At 41.7% G+C, this 12637-nt stretch overlaps 1 protein-coding gene across 8 annotated transcripts in view; it reads left to right on the top strand.

Moving 5' to 3' along the window:
- GTDC1 (glycosyltransferase like domain containing 1) overlaps positions 1-12637 on the top strand; it is a 254561-nt gene that overhangs the window by 5572 nt on the left and 236352 nt on the right. For 5 of the 8 annotated variants that reach the window (XM_066633059.1, XM_066633058.1, XM_066633078.1 and 2 more), the window contains exon 2: positions 11119-11184. The exons of 1 other annotated variant lie outside the window; for it this stretch is intronic. The gene's annotated coding sequence lies outside the window, so the exon portion shown is untranslated. Of the gene's footprint in view, positions 1-6261; positions 6322-7921; positions 7975-11118; positions 11185-12637 lie in introns of those variants that run through there. 2 more of the 8 variants (XM_066633055.1, XM_066633057.1) reach the window with 2 other exon arrangements.

Raw genomic sequence — 12637 nt, 5'->3', positions numbered from 1 at the left:
AGCTGTTCTCACATCTGGGTGGGGGGCTTGCTATGAAATATAGTTCTTGGGTTGATGTGTTGACTACTCATGCCGTGCACTTGTAGTACAATGTCAGAGATATTGTATACTACTTCTATGCTGATTTCTCTCCAGAGGACGTTTGAGCTAGACGCTTCTCTGATTTCCGTGCATCGGTTCATGCCCAAGTTCAATTGGATTTCCTTGTGTGTGTTTGTGTCAGCTGTTAAGAGGAAAGTTCAAAATATCATCAACTTTAGATCTTGGTTGTTTGCTAATAAAAAAGGACTTAAAGCGAACTTGGCTCTGTTTGTGCCTGGATATATTTATGACACACAGAGCCAGTTCAACTTCCAACCACCCACTCCCCACAAAAAACAGAAGAACTGACCACCCATAAATGTGTCTGAACTTTTGAAATAGCTGAGTTGTTAGACACTGTGCTGACCTCTTCTGGAAACCTGTCTAGAAACATAACATTAGAAATGGCTCAATGCTTAGCTGTTTTGAAGATCCCTTGTATTAGGAAATTGTTGAATTTATTTTCCTTGAAGTGTTACTTGCTCTATTACAAGAGCTTGTGGTAGGTTATAGCAGCTGCATATAGATGAGACAGATGGGTTCTGTGTGCTTTTGAAAATCAAACTCTGAGTGCTGAAATGTTGAAGATTTTGGCTGATCTTAAAAACTTGGCTCACGTAGGATTTTTGTATTTCATTTTATCTTGTAAGACTTATTGTGTTTACAAGTATATGTAAACTCAAATATTACACATGTACTTGAAAGTAGTGTCTGATACTAGCTGCTTGGTTTGAGTGGCTTCGTATGGATGTTCTGAAAAAAAAAGTCTTTCCTGTTATATGGAATGGAAGAATCTTCAACTAGGCATGGTGAAGCTTATAGCATATATAAGCTCTAGCATGGAGCTTATAGCATAACAATTGTGTATATGAGGAGGCATTTTCAGAGTATAATTGGTGGGTGGAAAAGAATCCAAATTGGATATCTTACAAATCTGAGCTTCCCAACCCCATGTTTGCCAAGTACAGTAAATGCATGATGGGACATCCAATGGAATGATTGACTTGCAGGAGGGCTGCTTAAAATGCCCCTGTTGATAATTCCTCTTGGATGGCCCTTCCTTGCAGTTTAAAATTGTTTTGCCCGCTGTGTCACCAGGATTACATTTTACAAGAGCGACATTCATGCAAGGGGGAAAAATTATGTGTGGACACCCAGTGCACCAAAAGCTGGACTTGGTATCCTAACATGCTCTGTCTTAAGCGATACAGGGAGATTTCTACCATTAACATACTCACATAATGAAGCCCTAAGGAAAGGCGTTAGAAAGGGGGAGAAGGAGAGCAGAGAAGAGAGGAACTCCTTAGGAGGAGAAGGGGCAGAGCAAAGAGGAGGAGAGCATGGTGGGAGAAGTGATGCAGGTAAGTTAGGCTTTCCAGAGGAACCTGGGAGATGAAAGAGAAGGTTTTGGAAGAGAGAGAGAGAGAAATTCAGGGGGATTAGTACGCAGGAGAGGAGCAGGCTGTTCAGATGGTGGTGAAAAGGCTGTGGCCGAGAATGGTTCTCTGTAATCCGAACCGAGGGCTACAGGCAAGGGATGAACCTAAAAGTAGGCTGTGAAGTACTTCACCCACTTGTGGTGGGGGAGTTAATCTATCCCACTGAATAAACTCTCTTTGGCTAATGCCACAGAGGATCTGCTGGGTTGGTCAAGGGACTTGTTTGGTAAAAGAGGTGTGGTGCTGATGTCGGAATTCCAGCAACAGTTTCAGAATAGTACTAGCACATGCACAGAAAATAAGGCTAGAGGCAATCACTGAGCAGGCAGTCAATTTAATTTTTCATGAGGCAAAGACAAGGAAAGGTAGTGGGGATTTGGTGAATCCTTGATGAGGAAGGACTGTGCCATGGACTTACTGTTCTTAGACTTACTGGACTTATCAACTTACTGAGTTACCATTCTTTTTTTGTAATGCTTGAGAGCATTGCAGAGTTCGGGGGGGCAAGTGGACAACCACACTAACCTCTCTCGGCAAATAGGGGTCTCAGAGGCAGAAAGCAGACTGTGAAGGAAACTTTAACATGGGGCAGTAATCTTGATAAGAGCTGGGCAAGGGAGATAAGCTGCCTTTCTTCCCAGGAGGAAGTGAGGATGTAGAAGTGCTTAGAGAGAAAAGTAGTCCAAGAAGGTTGTCTAACCAGCTGTTTAGACGATCTCCTGAGGGATCGCCTCCCAGACCTGAACTAAAGCATCCGCCAACTCCTGGACAGTCTGTGGTGCAACGTGGCGCTGGTGGATGGAGCGAGACATGATGTCCCAGATGTGCTCAATTAGATTCAGGTCTGGGGAATGGGTGGGCCAGTCCATAGCATCAGTGCCTTCATCTTGCAGGAACTGCTGACACACTCCAGCCACATGAGGTCTAGCATTGTCTTGCATTAGGAGGAACCCAGGGCCAACCGCGCCAGCATATGGTCTCACAAGGGGTCTGAGGATCTCATCTCGGCACCTAATGGCAGTCAGGCTACCTCTGGCGAGCACATGGAGGGCTGTGTGGCCCCCCAAAGAGATGCCACCCCACACCATTACTGACCCACTGCCAAACCGGTCATGCTGGAGGATGTTGCAGGCAGCAGAACGTTCTCCCTGGCATCTCCAGACCCTGTCACGTCTGTCACATGTGCTCAATGTGAACCTGCTTTCATCTGTGAAGAGCACAGGGCGCCAGTGGCGAGGTTGCCAATCTTGGTGTTCTCTGGCAAATGCCAAACGTCCTGCACGGTGTCGGGCTGTCAGCACAACCCCCACCTGTGGACGTCGGGCCCTCATACCACCCTCATGGAGTCTGTTTCTGACCGTTTGAGCGGACACATGCACATTTGTGGCCTGCTGGAGGTCATTTTGCAGGGCTCTGGCAGTGCTCCTCCTGTTCCTCCTGGCACGAAGGCGGAGGTAGCGGTCCTGATGCTGGGTTGTTGCCCTCCTACAGCCTCCTCCACGTCTCCTGGTGTACTGGCCTGTCTCCTGGTAGCGCCTCCATGCTCTGGACACCACACTGACAGACACAGCAAACCTTCTTGCCACAGCTCGCATTGATGTGCCATCCTGGATGAGCTGCACTACCTGAGCCACTTGTGTGGGTTGCAGACTCCGCCTCATGCTACCACTAGAGTGACAGCACCGCCAGCATTCAAAGGTCACCCAAACATCAGCCAGAAAGCATAGGGACTGCGAAGTGGTCTGTGGTCACCACCTGCAGAACCACTCCTTTATTGGGGGTGTCTTGTTACTTGCCTATGATTTCCACCTGTTGTCTACTCCATTTGTGCAACAGAATGTGAACTTGATTGCCAATCGGTGTGGCTTCCTAGGTGGACAGTTTGATTTCACAGAAGTGTGATTGACTTGGAGTGACATTGTGTTGTTTGAGTGTTCCCTTTATTGTTTTGAGCAGTGATTTTTGCACCTTAGAATCTTATAGGATTTTTAGGTGGAGTGACCCTGTCAGCTGGTCCTCTGTGTTAGCCAGAGACCCCAGATCGATTTTGCCTTTGTCCTGCTACCCAGTTGAGGGTGTGGTAGCTGGCTGGATGGCTGTTTTATCATTCCCTCATTCTGAAATTGATGAGGACCAGTGGGGTTCCACGGGGGGGGGGGGGGGAGAGGTTTCAAATGAGCAATCAGAAATGTGGCCTTCCCGACCTGTCACAAGTCCTTCTCAGGGCCTCTGAAAGGAATGCTATCAGGGGTTACAATGTTTCTTTTGGACCCCTTTGCAAAGGGGGAGAGGTGAAAAAGTTCAGGGGAAGGTGGTGATGGGCAAGCAGAAAGGGGGCAGGGAAGGGCAAAACAGGGTGGGGGGAGGAGGATGGAGACAGCCGGAAAAGTCTTTGGAGCCCAGGTCTACCTACCCAAGTGGCATCGGCACCCAAGTGGCATTGAAAACCAAACACACTCCTAAGTCTCTCTAAAATCTTTTAAATATAGAAGATCACTGCAGAAAATGCGTATCAACGTATTTAGGCTCACACTAGAGTAGAAAGTGTCCTGTTTGCACCAAAACATAATTCTGCAGTAGCTGTAGTCCCACAAGCTGTGTCCCTGAGCAACTTTACACTCCTTCATGGTAAGCAGATCCACAAGCCAAAGAGCTACTGTAGCAGGCCAGTTTCCTCCCAGATTTGACACTGTGTTAAGGAGTGTCATGTATGCATTCCTCAGCCCAGCATATATGGCTGTCCCATTTACTAATCCTCCCTATAAATGCCCCACCCATGAATGTGTTTGCTGTTATTCTATCAGACTTGAGTTGAGACCAAGACAATGTCCAGTTTGGATCTGAGTTCAGGATGGTGAGTACCTGTGTTGATGCCAGTGTTGTGCTTCTAATGCTTTAAGGCAGGAGGTCTAGTCTAGAGGGTAGAGCCTCCGTTTGCCTGAAGATAACAGCTGAAGGTCACCAGTTCGAGGCCACTGGCACCATGAATGGTGAGACCTTGAAGCAGCTGTCAAGCCGAGCCGAGTTTTTCCATCTGTTCTTTGGCTGCCCTTCAAGTGAGATATGAAGGATTGTCAGCTTGCATGGGAGGAAACTGGAGGCCAGAATGTGATGCCAGATCATAAAAGGATCCATCTGAAATGTTGTAGTTCTTGAAAGACAGAACCTTCGTCAATTGTAAAAATCCCTATAGGGATTTAGTATAGCCTGCCTGTGTAAACCACCTTGAAATAAAGTCTGAGGAGAAATCTGACGACCATGAAAGGCGGTATATAAATACCTGTATTATTATTATTATTATTATTATTATTATTATTATTATTATTATTATTATTATTATTGCAGCCATTTTCAGCCACTGAGCCATGGCACACTGGTGTGCCGTGAATCGTCCCCAGGTGTGCCCCGGGATTTTGGTGGAAGGTCATTTATTAGTAGGACCATTGGGGATATGAGCCCCCACCAACAGAAAGTTGTGTCTTGTCAATTGTCCAAAAATTGATGGTGTGCCTTGACAATTTTAGTACCTTATCAGTGTGCCATGAGACAAAAAAGGTTGAAAATAGCTGCTTTAAGGGCACAATCCTAACCAGGTCTACTCAGAAGTAAGTTCTATTTTGTTCAAGGGGGCTTACTCTCAGGAAAGTGTGGTTAGGATTGCAGCCTAAATCACTCTGGGTTTGAGGATTTGGGAAGCATAGGAGAAAATCAAAACTTTCTTTTCTCTCTACGGTTTCTAAAATCATGGATCCACAAATATCCTCTTGGCTTACTAGTGAGGCATTGATTTGTTTTCCAGAATGTCCCCCTGTGTGCACACTCCCAACACCTGCTTTCCTGGATGTACTAATTCATGATTCTTGATTCATTCATGTGTGTGGTATACTAAAATGCCTCTGAGCACATGAAGAGATCCATTCTTTTTTCACTGAGTAAGTAATGCAACCTGCTCAGAGTTGAGGAGAAGGGCTTACAGAACAGACAGGAAGCTTCTCTACAACCCTGAGTTCCTGCATAATAAAATCTAGTCCTGATTTTTTCAGCACTCATGCAGCAGCTCTTATAATTCAAGTACTGCTTTTTCCCCTCCCCTGATTCTTTTTGTCATAGGCAGGTTCTTCCATTTTTGCACATACTCAGACCCAACGCTTCATTTGTGCTACAGCAAAGGCCAACAAAATCTGTTTCTCACCACCAGATCTAAAATAGCTAGTTAGGCTTTTGCAGGAGAACACAAGACTACTTTGTATTCTTAAAAAATCTAGTCCTAGTTTTGCAACTTCCACCCAGCAGCAGTGAGAGGAATTTTTCACTCGTGGGAAAGTTCATGCCCCAGCTACAAGTGGGGAGGCCACCCAAATTTGTTAGCACCTCATTATTAACACGAAGGACTCCACATTAGAATTCTGTTCAGTGCAGTTAGTACTGATGGTACACAGCTTTACTGCAATAAATACAGAACTTCAGTAGATACGTCTCAAAATACGATGTCTCAAAATGAATGCCTTAAATATGCACCTTAACCATATTGCTGCAGATGAGATGTGAAAATAAAAATAAATGTGTGAATATCCAACAGACTTACATGGATTGCTTCATGTTTAAGAAAAATTTCCTTTTTTATGACTGTTATCTTGAAAGTACAGATTATATATATTTAATATATATGTTTCACACCAAGTTATACGCCTAAAAAGTCAGGATACAACTTCTGAAATATGGAATTTCTGTTTTTCTCAAGCTTTGTACTGTCATTTTGAACTGCATGTGAACACACTGAAGTCAGTTGGGGTATGCAAATGTAAGTGGACATTGAATTACTTCCTCTGTGTAAAATGTCTGTATAAACTCCACCTTTTATCATCTCAACAAATGTATAAGGGAGATAATTTTTTCCCCCTAGAAGAATGGAGTCTTCTAGGGAAACGATAGTGATTTACTCAAGACCACCCAGTGAGTGTTTTAACTTGGCCCATCTATGGTTCTTAGAGTCCAAGTCCAGGGCTTTTGTTGGACCATGCTCTGAGCTTTGTAGGAAATTTGAAAACAACCCTGGCTTGCTGTTTTGACCGAAGAACATGTAAAAACCTCTGAATTAATATCCTTCAACACTCTTTCTGGCTTGCAGGGCTTGTTTTATATGGTTTATATGCGGTAGAGTTGGGTGTCCTGAGGGAAGATCATAGTAATAGTTTGTGAACACAAAAACTTGAGGTCTTTCTAATGTAAACTCTCAGAAAATTTGTCTTTGACCTTGGTTGTCTGCTGAACTGCAATGTAAGGCATACTGACCTTCTCATTCCAACCTTGCACATAGTTTAAGGTAAATCAGAGTTTTCCCAAATAAACAATTACATGATCTTTTAGCTTAACAAGAACAGTTTCCTGTCTTGATCTTATACTTAACCTCCCTTCTCCCCTTTAAAGGAAAAATGCTTCTGTCATAAATTCCTTTTTAAAAAAATATGATTTATAGTTGTAAGGTTGCACGGCCCTGATCATTGTTACTGGCAATGCTTAAACAATTAGTCTCACTTCTTCATAAAACTATTAGCTTTCTTCTTAATTTAATCTGTTGGCTTCTTATAAAACAGATGGCCATGTTAGATGTACTGTAAAAACCTACAAATTAAGAGACTGTGATTGTTTGGTGTTCTCATAACTGGGCTGGACACATTCTTTAAGGAGATTGTTTAGGACATTAACAGTGATGTCATAAGCATGTTTATGCAGGAGTATACCCTATTAAGCTCAGAGGGGTTCATTCCCTCATAGAATTGTGCTGTAAGAATTGTAACCGTCAGTCATTTTGAGATTTTGGAGCTGGGGTGAATGGCTCATCAGTATTCTTTATTTTTAAACAGTGAATGCTTAAAGCTAGTTTTAAAACAGTTAAAGGCATGTATGTTATTTTATAAAGAATGCATGGCAGCAGATTCCTGGTAGTGGCACTGTATTAGCAAAGCAATACCTAAGATAGGGCTTGCTATTCAGTACAATACAACAAACTCCTTCAGTGTAGCAGGCAGGAGTGCTAATAAGATAGATATTTTTAAGATAGTCTTAAAATTGGTATTTTTGTTGATCTATAACAAAGATTTATTGGACCAAGTAAGTGTTCAGCAACCCAGTTTGGTACCTCAAACTGTAAAGCCATGCTTCAAGACAAACATTTTTGCCTAATGTAGACAGAGTAGATTTATTTAAAGAAAGGAAATGTAAATTTACTTAAAGCACCTAGGTATGTAATTGCACAAAACCTTTACATTACTAAGGATTATAATCTGGTCATGCACATGCCTTTTGCACTACAGAATTGCACTACAGACTTAGATAGGGGAACAATTGTGAAAGTAAAGACTTCTCTTTCTTTTTTCTCTCGGTTTCACCTACGTAGAAGGGCACTAAGCAAAATCACTTCCTTGAAGAAAGTACAAGTCTAGGCATGCTACTTGTAAGTAAGCTCCGTTATGTTGAGTGGGACTTACTGCTAGGTAATAGGATTTCAACAAGTGCTGAGAACATTCCTGAAGCAAGTGTTACTTGTGTCATCATGAGACTGAAAGTAAATGTTGAAATCAGGGGTATCCAAATTGTGTGTTGCAATGCCTTAGGGCATCACTGCATATTCTCAGTGTCCCAAGTGGCCTCTTACATGTTCTCCCAGGTGCCACCATCGCACAAAATCATGCAAGATCTAAGATGGTGATGCCCAAATCTCATAGGAAAAATTTCTTTATTTTTCAACAATGTCTGTACAGGTACACATCACAGAGCAGAGAATAGAACTTACAGTCTGTACTTGCTCTGCACGTGCAAATGAGCACAAGACCTAGTGTTCACACCACAGAATACAAGTGCTCCTTGTATTCACACTGCATTCATACTTTCTCTGTTCGCATTTAACAAGTGCTCGGGAGTAGCACTTGCCAGGGATGGGGAGGGAGTTTTTAAAAAATTGGACAAAAATGTCTGGATTTTGAATATCTGTATAAGGAGAAATCTACCTGTACTTCACTTGTCCAGTGACTGACTTTGGCTAACAGTGGCCAGAAATCAGTCTCATTCTTTATTTCCCATGATCTGTTTCCTTGGGTTTGGAGGAACCCAAGGAAAAGGGTTAGGAAAAGAGGATTAGTAGGTAGTAAAAGCATCTGATTTGCATTTTGGGTGGAAAGCTTGGAACAAAAAAAGAAATAAGCACTCGCTTTTAAAGGTATATGTTTTATTCTTTCTTTGCCTCAGTGAGAACTTGTAGTTATGCAGTCAGGAATTATAATCTCCACAAGATAAGAAATATCATCTCCACAAGATCAGGAATATCAAGAATGTAGAGGTGCATAAAGAACTTTGTAAGCAGTTTTTAATGTAATTCCTTTAAGGAGAAAGAACTGAAGACTTTCAGTTTTGGCTACCATTGGCATTCATAGTTTAATAATCATGCACCATACCTGTGGCTTTAAAATCAGAGGATTGGTGGCCTGGTTTTTTTTCTTCGATAGCTCTCAAAATTGATCCTGTTCCAATTAAAGCAGAGCACTTGGATTGAAGGCTAATATAGGTCTCCCATCACAGTGCTCTTGTATGTATTTAATTCCATGGAGCAATTATGCTTACTTGAAAGAAGCAGAGTGTAAATTTCTACTGAAGGATCCCTATATGCCACAGAATAATTCATATGAAGTTATATTAAGAGACTTGAGCTGCAAATTTGTGAATATTTACTTGGGAGTAAATTCCACTGAATTCAGTGAGACTTCTTCTGAATGAATATACATAGGATTAGGCTGCATGTCTGTATTTTTTCTTTCGTATTACTGGATCTTTGGATTGTGATTAGATGTTCTAGTAAAGTTAAGCCATCTCTAGTAGCCAGAGTTGGTAGGTATTCAGTTTCTTTGTTCCTATTAGCTAAATTCCCAGTGACTGTTTTGTTGATGATTTGTGGTGAAGAAGATGAAATGGGCAGCTGTTTCTATCAAAATCCAGTTATAATCCATCTTGGAAAAAGGACAGAGAATGTCTAGCAGACATTTTTTGTCTTGTCTCCTTTGGGCTTTATCGGCTAGTTTTGTTTTGAGCAAAGAAGAATTGCTAACAGATTTTCCTAAAGGAAAAAGAATTTCCTACATTTCATTCCTCTTTTTTTTTTTTTTTTTTTTTTTTAAAACCACTTTTGGTCTATCTTGGCACAGTGCCCTGATGACAGCAGCATCAACAACAATGTCAAGGGCCAGTTTCAGTCTGATAGGAATGCTTCATTTCAGGGAAAGAGCTATTTCATATACCTGTTGTGAATCTAGACTTTCCATTAAGACCAAAAAGCAGACTGAAATGGATCTTAAATTGCAAAGCATTTTCCAAACAGTGCTCACATTTTCAAATGTCTGAGGTCCACTTAATGTGTTAGGGCGCAATCCTAACCAACTTTCCAACACTGGCATATCTGTGCCAGTGGGACATGTGCTGCATCCTGCAGTTGGGGGGGGGCAGTCATGGAGGCCTCCTCAAGGTAAGGCAATGTTTGTTCCCTTACCTCCGAGTTGCATTGCTCTTATGTCAGTGGTGGAAAGTTGGTTAGGATTGTGGCCTTAGTCTTCCATCACAGAATAATCTCCATATTATTTGTTACTACTGTATGATAGGAACGGTTTAACCCCCAGGTTCCCTGAAGTAGCAGGCAGCTGAAACAAACAGTGTTGTAACTCCTTATGGTCCTGGAGTTGTACCACCCGTGGTACTGGTACTGGAGTATAATCCATTGTGAACTCTTGAAGTGTTTTGTGTTTTTAACAAAATGGCAGTCAAGGTTCTTCCCCCTCTCCAAAGAGTGCTTATTCTGTAAACTTAGCTATTTTTAAGCGCTTAAATGGTATTCCTACATTTTTTCTCTCTTGTCTAAATGGTTTAATGTGGGATTATCTTTTGTGTACTTGTTAAAATGAATAATCAGTACAAGAAAACACTGCACAAATAAACAAGAAATGGCTGGAGTTGGCTCTGTTTAATGGAGACAATTTATTTCATCCATCTTCAGCGTTCCTTAGCAACGCAAAGTAGTCTTACCCAGGGCACTTTCACATCTTTCTTCAAATATAACTTTGGTAATGTTTTATATGACCTGAAGTTCGTCCATCTGTCCTGAAGCTCTCAATGTTTTTCCATTGCTTTCAATGATCAAATGATCTTACGTACCTTCTTGCAGCTTAATAATGCACAAGTTGACTAGAGAATCATTTCACATGTCAGGTTTTTCAAGAGTTCTGGGAAATTACTTGGTGTTGTGTATAGTAAAGCTAAAAGTTATTGAAAACGTGTTCCAGTTTCATAATAAAAGGGGTAGAAAAAATATTGGCTTGGAAACGAGGTAAATATTTTCTGATAGCCCTAGCCTCAAGGGGGATACTTGGATCGCTTGTAATAAAGAGATAATTTTGATATCTTTTGGTGACTTGACTAGGACTCTGTTTAGATCATAATTTATGAAAATGCTGGCCTCTTACAGAATGTTACATATCAAATTGTTTGGGTGTAAAAATTGCATATATGTACAGCCAGTGTTTCCATCATTTGTTTCTTCTTTTATTCTTTTATTCAGTGTTTATTCTTGCAGATCAGAGGCTAATCTGAGCACCCTGCAATCTGCCTTCTATATCTTTCTAAGGTAAGTAAAACTTTTTTCATACTTGCACTTTGGAAATCTCTGAGTTTGTTTAACTGAATAATGCCTTATTTATGTGGGAGAGCTTGGTGGGAAGTAACTTACTGCTGGTGCACACATAACTTGTGTGTGGTACATACTTTGTGTTACACAGCTATTGTTAAATTGTTCCCTGAGTGGCTGCCTTCACACAGTGACTACTGTCAAATGCCTAAGCAGAGGTTTGTACTGCCAAAGGAAAAAAAAACAAAACATCTGACTATGTGTGGCAAGTAACAAGTTTGGAGTTGCAGTTTGGAGACCACCCCCCATCAAGTACAGTGGGTCCTCTATCGGCAGATTCAGAATCCATGGATTTAACCATGTCTTGAAGACGAACAGTGGACTTCCCGGATGCGACTGGAGGTCTTCTGAGTTGCGGGGACGCCATGCATGACGTCCCCACACCTCAGAAAACAGGTTGAATAGCAGATTTCATTATCAGTGGTTTTCAGCATCCATGGGGTGTTCCAGGAACGGAATCCTTGCTGATGCCGAGGATCGACCTGTATTGCAATGTAAACTGTTCTCCGCTTGGCTGAAATTTTGTAACAACTGAACCCTTAATCTTCAGCCCTTTCGTGCCTCAGGCCTAGTGTTACAACAGGAGGATAGATTACGGTTCTGAGATGGTAGAATGAACTGTACCACTTTGGGATGAAAGTGTGGAATTGTTTTTTTTAATATTTCCTTAAGTAAAAATTCAAGAAGAAGAGTTACACAGTGAACACTGGCAGGGCGTGACACTCTGTTTCTTTCTGATATTCTAATTTTTTTTTTTACCATGTGTTTGTTTTCCTGCTTGGGAACATCAGACAGTGCCTCTCTCACTAGTACTCTGAAATTGTGCATTGCACTCCACCATCTCAAGATTTCAAAATCTCATTCGGCCTCATGTGTAGGGCTCTGGTTTGTGACTGTAAGTGGGTACAGTAAAATTGGGAGAAAATGTATGTTCTGATAACGGAATGTCAATAATTACTCCAGGTGTCTATGCCAATGAGTAATGTCATTATTATCATGCATCGTAAAAGATGATACTGGAAGAAAGGTACACTTGTCCATGTGGCTGTTACCACAGTATTCAGTTCCCAAAAGATATGTGTGTACTGATTCAAATGTGCAGGAATTCATGTGGTGCAGTCCTCTTGTGGAGGATTTGGAGACTGCTGTGGGAATCTTGTGGGAGTAATTTTCATTAGAAAATTTTGTTACGGTCAAACTTGCTACTTCCAGTGAGGCAGCCATATTTACCACATTTCAGGCCCTTATTCTGTGAGACAAAGGTACGATATTGGAAATCAAATTTGATTTTTGAAAACAAAAGACATTTCTGCGGTTTCTTTGTGCTTTTCAGAAGGAAAGAGAGGCTGCTATCCAGACAGAGCACTGTGCGTTTACACCTTAGATCAGGGAT

The sequence above is a fragment of the Tiliqua scincoides genome, chromosome 1 (genome assembly GCF_035046505.1).
Source record: "Tiliqua scincoides isolate rTilSci1 chromosome 1, rTilSci1.hap2, whole genome shotgun sequence".
Taxonomy (NCBI): Eukaryota; Metazoa; Chordata; class Lepidosauria; order Squamata; family Scincidae; genus Tiliqua; species Tiliqua scincoides.
The sequence above is the reverse complement of the archived record's forward strand: the minus strand, read 5'-3'. Positions and strand labels throughout refer to the sequence as shown.